This window comes from Cynocephalus volans, chromosome 2, assembly GCF_027409185.1.
Source record: "Cynocephalus volans isolate mCynVol1 chromosome 2, mCynVol1.pri, whole genome shotgun sequence".
Taxonomy (NCBI): Eukaryota; Metazoa; Chordata; class Mammalia; order Dermoptera; family Cynocephalidae; genus Cynocephalus; species Cynocephalus volans.
This window is the reverse complement of record NC_084461.1, coordinates 117,512,390-117,524,471: the sequence shown is the minus strand read 5'-3', so window position 1 is coordinate 117,524,471 and position 12,082 is coordinate 117,512,390. Positions and strand designations below refer to the sequence as shown.

Genomic DNA, 12,082 nt, shown 5'->3' with positions numbered 1-12,082 from the left:
GCCCATGCCTTGCCTGTTCAAAACACCTCTGAGCAAGACAAGGAAGTCCTGCAAGGACATCAGAACATGTCTGTGGAGTTGGGCCAAAGAATTCAAGCATTGTGCTGGAGTTCAGGCAGAGAAGGGCAGTATCAGTGCCCACTAGAGGGGAAGAGCCACAAGGGCAGGGACTCGGGCTGTTTCATGCACAAATATATTCTCAGCACTTAGCACAGTGCCTTAGACCAAGAAGATGCTCAATGGCTCACAGGTGCCTGAAGCAATAACAGTTAGAATGTACATTCCTGTGTTGACATGGTCCGAATAAATAGTACATTCCATGGCCTGTAGAAATATTTGTTACCCTGAGACAAGGTGACTACACGTGAATAAATAAAGACATCTGAAGAAGGCAGAAGCTGCATGTGGGCAGATGGGAACAGGCTGACATAGACAGAGCTGGGAACATTGTGGGTGGGAGAGCCCACCTAGGGCTGCATAAGGCCAGACACCTGCTTTGGAGTGAGGCAGGGAAGAGAGGAGAAGACTTGGGATAGAGACCCGCCAAGTGCCCGCAAAAATGGCAGGCAACAGCTTCTGAGCAGTCCAAGCTGTGCAGGGCTGGGCACCAGGAAGGAAGGGACAGAGCTCCAGACTCACTCTCACAGGCCCCCAGCCTGAGGATGGTATGACATGTGGCACATGTGTGTGCAGGGTATTCACAGCTGCTGAGGCGCTGGAGCACAGGTGTGTTGGTCCCTGCTGCCTCTCCCTGTGTGACCTGCACCCACACAATGGGCCGCTCCCCATCCCTGCTCACAAGCTGTGGCAGCGTGCAGCCCTAGAGAGGGCAGGGCTCTGGAAAGGCACATTTATCCTGTGATGGGAACGGTCTTAGACATTTTCACAACTGTGCTTATGATGCTAATGCTGAGGTGCTTCAGAAATCATGAGACACATTATGGAAATGAGGCCAGAATGAGCCTAGGAAAATTGTCCCTGGTCTGGAGGCACAGCCCAGCCCGAGCCTGCCAATTCCTCAGCAGCCATGCACACTAAAGCACTTGACCGGTTGCTCCAGCTTTATTGGCCGTGTTGAATTTTATAGACTGATGTTCCATTCTCTGGTTTCCAATATCCCCTAAATTGCATCTTTCTGAAGGGTTTTATTTCTGCATCAGAGTGCGCGCAGCCTCCCTCACCGTCGCTTATTCAAACAGCATTTCTCATGTCACGTGAGGGAAAAACAACCGGCACAAAACCTGTGTGGTGAGGGATGATGGGGAGCGAGGTGGAGTTGGAGGCGGGGCAGCCCGGAGCAGATTAGGGCTCAGTTCTGCTTCATGCTGATTGAATTTATCCACTAAATCCTTCTGATTCATTGGGTTCTTCACAGATCTTGTGAATTCCCACCAACCTGGGTGGCATAGCTGCTCTCCTGAAGAGCCTTTTTAGGTGGAGAGCGGTGCCTGTGAGCTGGGGTTGCACCGAGCCCTGTGCTCCCCTGGAGTGCAGAACTCCACTTCCCTGGGCTTTTGCTCAGCTGTACAATGCGCTGATAGCAGTACCCACCTGCAACAGCCATGGAGAGAAGAGATGCTGCGTAAACACCATTAGCACATGGCACATGACATGGGCTCACTATTAACAATGTCTGCCGTCATTATTTGTTCTAATCCAATGTGGCCACAAGCCTAGAGTGGAAAGATGCACAAACTGTGACAGGGACACAGAGGCAGGAACAAGGGCTCTACCTGGGAGGTTTGGGGGACATTTCTGGGCCCAGGTGGTTTAATGGTAGATGGAGAGGGGATGGGAAAGACACTGGAGTCAGACCGTGATGCTATCCTGGAGATGCCCCCTGGAGCCAGGGCATCTCTTCCTGCAGGCCTGGCCCGTTGGAGAAGCTTTCAGTGCCTCGTGTTTGGAGTTAGCTCCAGTCCTGGCAGCTGGGAGGGCTGGCTGCCACACCTCCTCTAGCATTCCCAAAGGTGTGCCCAGCAAACAGGAAAGACCTGGGCACTGATTAACAGGGGCTTCATGGGTGGAAGGCAGGCCAGGCCTAAGGGGGTGCTCTGGGGTGAGCTCTTCCCTACCTTCACCAGAACCATGGCTCCAACAGTGAGCAGGAGGAAACAGATGACTGAGGCTCTGGCAGGAACAGGGGGTGGGGTGGGGGATAGTCTTGGAAGGAGGATGTAAAGGACAACTTCCTGTGGTCCCAACCCATGATGGCACCAGAATATCTAATGCCACCTTGAGCCTCATTGATAACAATTTGTCGTTTGTCCTAAATTTCCAGGGAATTATTAATACACGAACATTATAAACACCTTTTTTGCCCATGCAAACCAAAATTCTAAAATCATCCATCTTCCATTCTCTGTTTCTACAAGAAGTTATAACTTCATTCTCTTGAACTTTATCTGCCCCCAGAAGTTAATATTAGGACAGTCCTTATGGGCTGCAGTTTGTAGAGCAAGGGGAAGGAGGTGATATATTATGCTGGGCCAAGCCTGTGGTTTGGAGCTGACCCTCTCTAGCCAGAACCCCTGAGTCCAGAGGGGTTCTCCTGAGGACTCGCTGGGGACACACAGCCCTTGCCACTTTGCAAGGGAAAAGAGGCAACATCTAAGCCCCATTTATAAGAAAACTTCTGGTATCACATTCCAGAAGTTGCTATGGCAATGGGGTTCATTGTGAATGCAGAAGGAAATATAATATCACTTAGAGATTATTAGCATGTGTGAAAATCAAACTGAACTCAAAAGCATGGCTTCAGCTAGAGTTCGCAGCTCTGATCCCAGCTCTCCTGAGTTATAAGCAGGGTCTCCCTCACTGAATGTCAGGGGCAATGAGGGATGTGAAAAAGATGCTGTATCTCTTTCTTCACATTTTTCCTCAGCATCAAATACTATGAGGAGAATAGCAAGATATTGGGTGGAATTTGCTGCTTAACTTCTTATAGAGTTTGTTTCAAAAGTTATCTTGTGACAGCGCATCCGTATTTGTGTATTAGTTGGCACTCTTAAAATAATTTTTCTGACTTTGGTTTTGAATTCATGCTTTATCTTCTACACTGTTCAAGAAGACAAGCTCACCTTTCAGCAATCACTCATCACACCACCGTTGCGTTATGCCAGGTGCTACAATGCCATAGTTGGGCAGCTTTCCAAACAAACCATGCAATCATGGGGAAGAAAGAAGACTTTTAGCAGTTCAGTTCTGAGTGGACGCTTCAGCCTCCTTGGCCTGTATAGTGTTTGCAGGATTTTGGTGCTTCAGAGAGGATTTCCCAAGCTAATGAAATCAGAGAAAATAATTTCCATTTGGGGGGAAAAAATTAAATATACTATAGGCTCACTAATATATCATTTTTTCTTAAGTGTTACCAAATAGGCATTAAAAACTCAACACTTTGTTGCAAGTGAGCATAGCAGATAAATCTTGCTGCCAAAAGCCTTTTTTTCTTCTTCTTCTTCTTGTTATTTTATTGCCATTTTTGTTGTTACTTTGAATCTTGTCACTTTAGGAATTTAAGTTAGGCCTCACCCCTCCAGGGCATTTCTCTACCTGCTTCCACAAGTCTTTTCTGCGCTGCTAGAGAAAGCTACTCACATCCCCAGTGTGTCAGCCCAGCCCAGCCCTCAGCTGGAGACTCAGTTTCCTGAGATGTGTGAGATGCAGGATCAGGGCTGCGGTGTTGTCAGGTGTCGATAGAGGTTTGGTTTCACTCTGCTGGAGCAGTCCCTACAGCAAGGGGGTGCTGGGGCCTGAGGGAACATCAGAGAGGTCCAGGCTCAAGGGGCAGCGTGGCATGTGCTCAAGGGCACTGCTTTGGAGTCAGTCATGGGTCCGTACCAGGCCTCCTCAGACAAGGCAGGTCCACTATCTGTGCCTCACTTATCTTACCTGTAAAATGGAAGTAAGCATGCCTACCTCACAGAGTGTCATGCAGTGAGCAGTGCCTGGCATGTAGGGAGCACTCTTCTCTACACGTGCTTTTCTATCATAGTACGTGAGATGATGGTGATGTTGTTGCAAACATCAGGGCATGTTCAAGGGGCACATGTCAGAGGCTGTAAGACCCCTGTCCTCTTATGTGGAACACTGGATATGGACTAAGAGGTCAGGGGTGGTGGGTCCTCCTGTGAACAAGGAGAGAGAAGAACATTGGTCCTCCATATTTATTTAATCACTGACTATAATTTGACCTCCCATTGATCTAATTTAATAATCACCATCATGCTCTTTGAAAAGAGGTATAAGTCGAGAAGCAAGAGGAGAACCTGGTGTCGCTGATTCCTAGTCTGGAAGAAGTTGCTAGAAAGCTAGATGACTCTCAGGAAATGTCAGTGGAGCCTGAGAGAAGGATTCATCTGCCTGAAGATGAGAAGGAGAATGTTTAGAGAAGGTGCTGGAGAAGAGGAGACATTCTAGATGGGTCTTGAAGGGTAAGGGAGGGTTTGAGAGCTTGCGAGGGTGGGAAAGGCTTTCTAGGGGTGCAGGCAGGAAGTACCTCATCTCTCAGGGAAGAGCAGTGATTAAGATGTGGATACTGGGGTGAGGCGGCCAGGGGGGCAGAGCTGGGGATATAGGCAGACAGGTGGATCAGAGCAGCTGGAGAAAGACCTTGTGTGTCAAGCAGGGTAGTTTGAACTCAAGCTGACTGGGTGTCAGATAAGCGAGTCCAATGTTCTCATTTCCCAGGTAGGGGCCCTGAGGCCCAGAGAGGGCTAGTACCTGCCCTGAGTCACACAGGCCAACCCAAGCCCAGGGCCCAGGCTCTGCCACTGCAGCCGGTACTTCAAAAGCACCCACAGCTTTGGGGTTGTGTTTAATCAGGCCCCAGCAATGTATGTTCCCAGCAGATGCAATTGCTTCACCTTCCCCGCCAGGACACTGGCTAGTGCAGAAGGAGGGCTCAGGTGCCATGGTCAGTGGGAAAGTCCTCGTGTACCATTGCTGAGCTGGGCCTCTGTGCTCTGCAGCTCATCAGGAGCCCAGCTGGAATTTCTCCAGGGAAAGCTGGCTCAATCATCCCAAACTCTCAGGGCCTCCAGAAATCAGAAAGCCAGACCACTCTCTCCCCTCTAAGGAAAGAGCAGGAGACTCAGGGACACCCAGAAGGCTGCCAGAGGAGCCTGGGGCAGAAGCAGGCAGACCTTCCAGGGATGAGCCCTCCTTTGGCCTGGTCTGGCTCTCCAAATGCCTTTCCTGTTCTTCCAGTTGCTCTTCCACTCCTGGCCCTACCCACATTCTTGTCTGGAGCCCACAGCTGCTCCTCCAGCCCTTGCACAGGAATCTCTCTATGCCCAGACCCCTTCCTGGCCTTCACTGGCAGCTCCACAGAGGAGGGCTTGGCCTCTTCCCGTGATCCACCCAGCTTCGCGGACATTTGTTGCATGCCCACTGGGTGCCAGGGCTGTGTCAGGACCTGAGGCTACCAGTATGATCAGGACACCAAGCCTGACCTCATGGAATTGACAGCCCAAAGAAAGGCCGGGCGCCAATCCCTAGCATCTCCACTGTCTGGGCCATCATTTGGGGGTTGCTTTAGGCAGAGACACCCCCAAGACCTCAAGGACAAATGGGAATCTGTATGGACTGTCATGTGGGACCCTTCCCCCCTCCGTGGATTCTGTCAGCAACAGTGCAAACAACTAGGGGTTGACCGAACTGAAAATTCACTCACAGACCCCCAGCCCAGCATCCGCTGGAGACTGGTCATCTCATTTGTTGTGTCTGCTCCCAGGATCAAGAAACACGACTTTAAACAAACATGTGTGTCCTTTGTATATTCCCTCTAGGTTTTATGCAAGAAAATGTCTTAGTGTGAGCACCCTGCAAATGTGCCAGAATCTTATCAGTTCAGCATGTGTGGTGTGCTTCACAGAACTGCTGCACTTTGAATGAATTAATTACAGTCCAGTAATTAAAAATTGCTAATAAGTTATTGAGCTGAGAAAGTCTTGCACTACATTGATTTCACTTATGGAAATCAGCCACGGCCTGGAGTCCCCACAATGTCTCCTGCTGTTTTCTGGCAGCCACCCCCCCCCCGCCTCCCTGCCACCACCCCCCCACTTCTTGTCTCTAACCTCCCCTTCTCTGTGCACGCCTTGGTTACTTTGGCTGTTGACAGTCTCAGCCTCTCTCAACCTAAAGCCAAAAGGATCTGGCTTTTGTCCCAGTATCCAGCCAGGTACCACATAATCTCTCCACTTCCCTCCCGGGCACCCCAAGTGTTACCTGCCCTAGCTGTGTCCATTTCCCTAGCTCTGCTGCATTCTGCCCACCAGGATCTGTGTCGGGTCCTGTTCCCATCATCCTACTGCCACTGAGCTCATTAAGATCAACTTATTCTTCTAAATGCCAGGTTCAGGCAGCACTTTCCAGGCGTGGCCTTACAGCATCCCTTCCCCAGTAGCATCTGTCATCCTTTCCTCAGCCCTGCTCCAGTGTCTTCCAGGGACCAGCACCCATCCCTCTGACTCTGCACTCACCCCTCCTTCCTCAGCAGCTTCTCACATGTGGGTCCCCTGGGCTCTCCTTGGCTCTCTTCTCTTTCTATCCTACCCTTCTCATGGTTCCAGCAATGCCTTAGAGACCCAAATTGTCTCGTGAGCACAGACCCAACTGTGCCTTCTTTCCTGACCTCTCTGCTCATTTCAGTCCACCATTTCTGCCCCCGCACATGTCCACCCCACCAGCATCTCCTGCCTGGATGACCTCTATTACCTCCCAGCTGTTCTCCCAGTTCCTGGCAGATACTTCTTTAAACCCACTTTCCATATGGCTTTAAGGGTGAGCTTTCCGAGATGTCACTTGGCCATGGTGCTCACCTGCTTGTATCCTTCTTTCCATTCATTCAGCCAACACACATCTACTATGAGTCAGGAACTATCCTGGGCACTGCGGATACAGCAGGGAACAGAGCAGACAAGAGTCCTGCTGTCATGGCAGGTGCAATCTCGTGGGAGCAGGAGATAAAGTATGTTAGGTGGTGACAAGTGCCATGGAGAAGAACAAGCAGGGAAGGCTGTTAGTGAGACCTTCTAACATAAGAAGTGACATTTGAGCGAAGACTTGGAGGAGGTTGGGAGGTTGGGGAGTGAGACGTTTGGACATCTGGGGGAAGAGCATCCCAGGCAGAGGGAAGAGCAAGTGCAAAGCCCCTCAGGGGGCAGCGTGCCTGGTGTGTTTGGGAATCCACAAGGAGGCCAGGATTGCTGGAGCATCAAGTAAGGGAGAGAAATGTAGGAAGTCAGAGGAGTGGAGGAGCATCTGCGCAGGGCCTCACCAGCCATTGGAAGCCCAGGCTCTTCCCACTGTGCCGCCTTGCCCTCCTCATTACTCTGTCTTGCCCACCAGGGATGGCCTTGAAGTTTAGCACCACCCCAGGAAGTTTATGAAGACCATTCAATACCATGGGCTGAAAGAAATGATCTGTCCTGGAGCTAATGACCATGCATCTCTAGGTTTGTTCTTTATCTGAGGTCAGCCTGCAGGGTCCAAGGAATTTCGTGTGTGAGCCCAAAGCTAACCAAGGTGCCCTCAGAACTTCTACTGAGAGCAGGGTCCTCCTTCTGTTATAAGTTCTTGTTAGCCTGCCTCTTGTCCTGCCATACCAGGCATCCTTACGAGTGGGGACATTTGCTTTCTCTTTCTATCCCTAGCTTGCTGGAGATGTTCCATTCATTTTTTAGATGAATGCACAAATTAATGATTATGTGTTAAATAGGATATATGCAGTCCCCTCAAGGTCCCCAAGGGAGAGAAGGGGAAGCCCTAGTTAGAAGCCCTCCATGTAACACAAAGCAGAGGGGCCCAGCAAAGGAGATCGTGGATTCATAAGAAGGACCCCTTTCAAAGGACATGTTGGATTCTCTGTGGTGGTCAGGCCATCGAGGGTGTTGAGGGAACATGAGGAAGGAAGGGGATAAAGGGAAAGGAGTGGCATGGAGCCTCCTGTCCTACAAGCTTCCCTCCAGGAGGCTGCTGGAGGAAGGCCCTGCATGGAGAGGGGTGTCCTTGTCACAGGTGGCTTAGACCCCTTTGAGTGGAGCCCATGCCTAACGCATGAGAGTTTTCAGATGTTCACCAGAAGTCAAATGTTTAATCACTGGAGCAAGAAGAAGCTGGTTTGGGACTTCTTTAAGGCTCTCTCTTATTGTGCCTGCAAGTAAGATCAAGGCCCCCATGTAGCAGCTGCTAAATGACACTGCATATTGAATCTCTGTGCCCAAACAGTTTATTTAATTATATGTGTGACAAACTCAGCAGCTGTCAGACCAGCCACAACTCAAATATGTCGCTCTGTTTACTAACAGTCTTGAGGAAAGGACTTCTGTGCTTTTCCAGATGTGGGATCCCAGTTGGGTTCTTCTCTGCCTGGTGATATGAGGAGTTGATGGGGCCGGTGGCTGGGAGGACAGCAGGGCAAGAGCTGAGCAGAGCGCTGGGGCTGGCATGTTCTCGGGCCCCAAGCCCTCCCTCCCTTGCCCCCAGCCCCTGTGGCAAGCACAGGTGCCCAGCCTCTCTGCCTGCTTTTCTGAACAGGGAAACCACAGCCCAATTTGGGCCATCATTTTTTCTCTGAAGACAGGGAGGAGCACTTACCACCACGTCAAATTAACTGGAATAAATTAGAGGTGTTGAGGGGTAGACCCACGCAGTGACCCAGGGAGAGAGTAAGTGACTGCTAATCTCCATTAGCGGAGGCTGTCTGTGCAGTAAACATTCCCCAGCAGAGCAGGCTCAGCGGATGCATGGCTAACAAGACCACACGGAATGATCGAATGCTGGGTCTGTGGAGTTGAGTCCTTGGCCAGGAGAACCAAGGCACAGAGCTACAGAGAGCTAAGGCCCAGCCCTCTGCAGCATCATGGGTCCCTGGGAACTGCCATGATTCCTTATTGTAGTTGACTTGTACCCAGGCCTGCATCAGGTACCATGGAAGATCTGGGTCCAGAACAGTGTTCTCAAGGCTAATGAGGGAAGACAGAGCATCACAGTGGCTTTGGGCATCTCCTCCTCAAGAGGCCTGCCCTCTGCGTTTCTTCTTGCCGTGTTCACCTCTGCTTTGATGCATTCTGATCACTCATTAATGAAGGTGATCAGAGTGAAAACTACTTTCTAAAAGCTTTTCTAAATGAAAGTAGCAAAATCACTTTGCTTGCAGGTAACTAAAATAGCCAGATGCAATGAACTCTGTCTACTTATTATAAGCAGAGGAATCGGAGTTGTGCTTTTCTCTTTGTAACTGCAAAGAAGGGCTCATCCAGGCATCTCTTTACTTGTCTTCCTTAGGGAACTTTTATTTCCGCTCTCACTGCTTGTCTTCAGTCCACCCCCTACCCCTTCACTTGGCTAAGGTGTGGCCTGAAGGCCTGGTCCCCAGTGGTCCAGCAAGTGCCTCCGTGAGCCCCTGCCTCCCTCACTCGTTCTGCCTGGCTGAGCTCTCTGACTCTCCACCTACACACTCTCTCTTTCTGTCTCTCTCTCTCTCTCTCTCTCTGTCTCTCTCTATCTCCCCTCCTACTCTTCTGTTTCTGTTTCTGTCTGTTTCTCAGATACAGTGTGGTTGATCCATGTTTCCAGTGAAATATAATAAATCCAAGGTTTTTTACATGGATTTGCAGAGATCTTCATTTACACCCACTCAGGTGGGGCATGTTAGAGACCCAGGTCTGCATGGGCTAAGATTTTAAACTTCTCCCCATCCAAAGCTGTCCAATGATTTAGGGAATGCTAGATTAGAAGTGTCAGAAGGTATAATGGATCTGATGGCAGAACATTTCCTGATAGGTGGGTGATGGTCTGGAAAGGGAGACCAAGAAAGAGGTCTCTTGCAAAGCTGCTAAAGGAGAAATACCACAGACCGAGAAAGAAGTTTCATAAGGGGACACCAAGGTAGGTGTGGAAATGGTACTGGAAAAGGTCGGCGACACATTGCCCTAATTATGTAGGCAGGGAGCTCATTAGTTCTTTCCACGCATGAACAAAACTCCAGATTTTCAAGGGTGCCTCTCAACTGTTTAGCCACAAGTGCTAATTATAGGGATGTTAAGACCTCTCTTTAGTGGTGATATTTTGTGGCAGTGACCATGAATTTAGCTATAATTTCAGTCTAGACAATCTCACTGGGACTGAACAGAGGTGAAGCCTGAACAGAACTGTTTGAACAAGAATTAAAGAGAAGTTGGCTTCTGCAACACAAAAGGAAGCGAGCACCTGACCCAAGATGCAGCAGAAGAGTATGCTTTAGAGAAAATTACTAGAAGAAACAGAAGCACGTTTTAGACAGCAACTGTGTTGTACACTCAATTCAAGAAAACACAAACTTGAAATGAGATGAAAAATGGGATTATAAATTGACTGAGCCACAGTCAAAAATAAAATGGAAGCTGGAAGAGCTAAGGAAAGAATACAAGAAATCTGAAGTACAATGTTAGAAATTTCTTCCACATTTCAAGCAGTAAAAAGCAAGATTAACAGTGCAGAAACCACATAGGTGTTCTCCAATATGGAGAATAAACTTGAAAACCTCTCCCAACATATGTAGAAAATGAGAAAAAAGAAGGCTAAAAACTAATGTGAGAAGAAAAGATAGATATGTAAGACAGAAACAAAATATTTAACATATGGGTGATTGGTCATCTTAAAGATCCCAAAGCAAATCAAATGGACACAATAAGCAAAGAGAGATTTTAAAAATATGGTGTCATGGTTGGGGTTCTGGGGTGGTCCTAGGTGATCAGCTTACCCAGGGGTGACTTCTCTCCTTTAGTCCAATTTGCAAAATACTCTGTCCTTTATGTTTCTGCAACACTAAAAAGCAAGAAGGCAATGAAGAATATCTGTAGAATTTTGAGGTGATACGATGCAAGAATTCTACACTCATCAAATAACAACCCATGTGTGGAAACAGCAGAAAGTATCCTCAGACAGGGGCTCAGGTAATAGTATGACCCACGTATTCTTGGCTGGAAAAAAACAGAAAGATGGACCCCAGCAATCTGGAAACAAATCAGAGAGTTTGACAAAGAGGAAATCATACTCCTCAAGGCCTAAGGTGAGCACAGGGGCCCCTGAAGGGAAAAGCTGTCTAAATAATTGTTTCAAATATAGTTACCACAAATGGCAAGGGTAAGTGATGAAGTTAAGTGCGCTTAATTTCCTTGACTTGCCTACGGCAGTTTCAACAGACTGTGCATAATTCTTGACTAAGTACATTAAAAAGCATACATCAGCCCAAAAAGGCAATTTTCCATTAACTCTATCCATACAGCCCAGAATGAACGTGATGCTGGCCACACCTGGGAGACTTTGCCTCCTGCCGTTGCTGGTGTGTCCAGAGACCATGGGTAGGGCTGGCCATCAACTGAGGGGATCGGACCTAAGGTTGGGCCTCCCCTGGTATATCATGGTGGCTGGAGTGTGCTCCCCAGGAAGCATGTAACTGAAGTAAAGAAAACTCCAGTGCATCATGGTGTGTCTTCCTCGTGCAATGATGCCTTTGTTAACGGGCACACGTCAATATGCTGAGATGTGGTCAGGGCAAGTTGGAAGGCCTGGACTGCAGATTCTAACATTCCAATCGAAACTATGTGATTAACCAATAAGAGAGAAATACGTGAGTCCTGTTGCCAAAAAAAGGCAAAGAAGGGCAGAAGAGCTGGACTCTTGGGAGACAGAGGTAGAGGTTAGACCCCTGAGACAGAGAGGGTCCACATGGGGTACAGCCATGGGCAGCAGAAAAGGGAGTGGCCATCAGGATGGGGTGGACATGATAATAGCCACCCGTCACTGGGCTTCTGCCAGGCTCCCAGCCCACTGCCAGGTGCTTTATGGGCATCATCTCATGCAATCCTCCTCCCAGCTGGTATTTTACTGAGGAGAAAAGAGAAGCCAAATAACTTGCCCAGTTACTGAGCTGGTTAAGTAACAACACCAGAAGTGGGACCTGCCTGTCCTCTGTCACTATTTACCAGTGGCCACCCCAGCAGTTAGGAGGGATCTTTCTGGGAAAGGACTTGACCTGAACTTTGAAGAATGGGTGGGACATGAATAACCAGGCCTGGGGATGGCAGAGGGCATC

At 49.0% G+C, this 12,082-nt stretch overlaps 1 protein-coding gene across 1 annotated transcript in view; it reads left to right on the top strand.

The window, feature by feature from the left end:
- Nucleotides 1-12,082, top strand: part of FSTL4 (follistatin like 4) — a 390,948-nt gene that overhangs the window by 183,045 nt on the left and 195,821 nt on the right. The gene's annotated exons all lie outside the window — the stretch shown is intronic.